This window comes from Moschus berezovskii, chromosome 11 (genome assembly GCF_049115385.1).
Source record: "Moschus berezovskii isolate FMDL1 chromosome 11, NW_MosBer_1.0, whole genome shotgun sequence".
Classification (NCBI taxonomy): domain Eukaryota; kingdom Metazoa; phylum Chordata; class Mammalia; order Artiodactyla; family Moschidae; genus Moschus; species Moschus berezovskii.
In genome coordinates this window covers 20,328,730-20,331,495 of record NC_142470.1, presented here as the reverse complement: position 1 = coordinate 20,331,495, position 2,766 = coordinate 20,328,730, and the positions used below count along the sequence as shown (strand labels likewise).

General features: G+C 51.7%; 1 pseudogene; it reads right to left on the bottom strand.

Annotated features, from left to right (window-relative positions):
• Positions 1 to 745: 745 nt before the first annotated feature.
• Positions 746 to 2,304, bottom strand: LOC129539862 (securin pseudogene; annotated as a pseudogene).
• Positions 2,305 to 2,766: the final 462 nt, after the last annotated feature.

Here is a 2,766-nt window from a genome sequence, read left to right as displayed (position 1 = left end):
TGGGATAGGCCAATCAATCCAAGATCAAGTGTTGGGATGAGGAAGGGACTTTATTCGGGAGCCAGCTGACCAAGAAGATGGCAGGCTGAAGTGAAAATCATGTTTGACTCTTTGTAACCCCGTGGACTATACAGTCCGTGGAATTCTCCAGGCCAGAACACTGGAGTGGATAGCTGTTTCTTTCTCCAGGGGATCTTTTGAACCCAGATCTCCTGCATTGCAGGCGGATTCTTTACCAGCTGAGCCACAGGAAAGCCCAAGAATACTGGAGTGGGTAGTCGATCCCTTCTCCGGGGGATCGGGTAGCAAATTCAAATGAGTCCTGTGAGCCACCAAGACAGGATCCTGGGAGATGACAGAACTTTGGAATTTTGTAATTTCTGGAACTTTGGAGGGTCCAGAAGTTCTCTGCCAAGAAGAGCGTGTCAATGAGGGCTCGACTACAGACCACAGAATCTGTCTTAGCAGTAGCAGTAGCAGTGTTAGTCGTCCAGTTGTGTCCGACTCTTTGAGACTCTGTGGACTGGAGCCCACCAGGCTCCTCTGTCCATGGGATTCTCCAGGCAAGAATACAGAGTGGATAGCCATTTCCCCCTCCGGGGGACAGAATCGGCCTCCTTCTGTTCAGTCGCTCAGTCGTGTCCAACTCTTTGCGACCCCATGGACCACAGCACACCAGGCCTCCCTGTCCGTCACTAACTCCCGGAGTTTACTCAAACTCATCTCCATTAAGTCAATAATGCCATCCAACCATCTCATCCTCTGTCGTCCCCTTCTCCTCCTGCCTTCAATCTTTCCCAGCATCAGGGTCCCTTCAAATGAGTCAGCTCTTTGCATCAGATGGCCAAAGGATTGGAGCTTCAGCATCAGTCCTTCCAATGAATATTCAGGACTGATCTCATTTATTTATTTATTTTTTCTGTTAAACAAAGAATTGCTTTATTAATACGAACTATTAATACATACCCAAACTATAAAGTGCTAAGAAATTTAAATATCTAAGTCACAGCAAACAGGTGGCAATTCAACATCCAGAGTCGACAGAAGGCTTGAGGGAGACTGCAACACATTAGACTCCCACAGAGGAGGAGACATCTTCAGAGGCGAAGGGGGGCCCACGTGTAACAGCTGCTCAAGCTCCCTCTCCTCATCCAGGATCACGAGAGGCACTCCATTCAAGGGGAGGTGTGCGATCTGGTGCTTCTCAGGCAGGTCAAAACTCTCAAAATCTAATGGATTGAAGGGAAAGAATTTTTCTATTTCTGGATAGGTGTCATCTGAGGCAGGAACCGAACTTTTTACTTTAACAGTCTTCTCAGTAATCTTTTTGGTAAAGAAAGTTGTCTGTTTCTGTTTGAGTGGTCCATTGGTCTTAACTGATTTTTCTGTAGCTCTGTTGACAGTTCCCAAAGCCTTTCTGGCAGGTTTTGGTAAAGCTGGTGGAGCATCAAACATTTTGCCAACACGTGGTGTTGAAACCTGAGATCTCCCATCTAAAACTTTGACTGAAGGCACAGACCCCAGCTTCAGCCCGTCCTTAGGAGCCACATGGATGCCTGGTTCTCCATTTTCCTTATCAACATAGATCAGAGTAGCCATTCTGGATCAAGTTCAGAGTAACAGCCAAACTCTCGCAAGACTCATCTAGGACTGATCTCGTTTAGAATAGACTGGTTGGATCTCCTTGCAGTCCAAGGGACTCTCAAGAGTCTTCTCCAACACCACAGTTCAAAAGCATCAATTCTTCGGTGCTCTGCCTCCTTAGTGAGCTAATTAGTATTTTGAGGTGCTAAGCAGAGTGTGGAGTCATTGGGAGGGTGAGCAGGTATGAGGAGGCCCTCAGGAACAGCTTCCAGAATGTCACAGCCCTGGGAGGGGAGTGGCCGAGGCCACCTCCACCGCTGTCCTGTGACCAGGAGGGCCACCCAGTCAGGGCACCAGGGACTGACCCCCACAGCAGCCAGCCCAGCTGACCCTGAAGGACCCGCCACTGCATCACTGAGCTTCCAGAAGGGTCCTGGGCTTTGCCTTCTGCCCTCCCACTGCCCTTGAGAAACCTGATGGCCAGGGTGTCACATCCAGTCCCCTTCTTGCCTGGCTCTCACGGTCAGGGTCTTAGCCCACGACACAGTGACCACTGGGCAGTGCTACCAGGACCTCGGGGGCCTTGGATAAAAGACAGTTTCTGTTTGTTATTCCCTAGTGGGTGTTGGGGAGCGGTGGGAATTACGGAGGGCAAATCTAGTCAAATCTGTTTGTTGTCTGATGTGTTTAGGTATCAAAGCTGGAGATCGAGGGCTGAGGTCCCTGAGGGCTCAAGGGAACTTCCGTCTGAAGTCCTGGCCAGGTTGGTCCTGGCTTCTCGTCTCCTTCCTGTGAGCTCGCGGGGCTCTGGTGCTCCGACCAGACTGCAGGGTTCCTGGGGCTGAGGAGGTGGCCGGAAAGCTGACAGGCAGCTGGAGAGGGCCCGGGACCCGGGGCGTGGGCAAGAGAGGGTGAAGGGCTGGCCCTGGGGACCAAGCACAGGAAGTGTGGTGGAGACAGCGAGGAGTAGCCCGCCGTCACCTCACGATGCTGTCGGTAATCATCTCGGGGCCAGGAGCGCTCCCTGCTCTCCATAACTGCTCTCTCTCTGTTCTGAAATCCTCTGCTGCTCTGAACACCGGGAACTGGCTGTACTTGGCCACGGACCTGCAGTTCTTCAGTTCTGGGCTGTCTCCTGTGAGCAGCTGAGGGCAGCGGAGGAAAGAGGGTGCCCGGTCACGG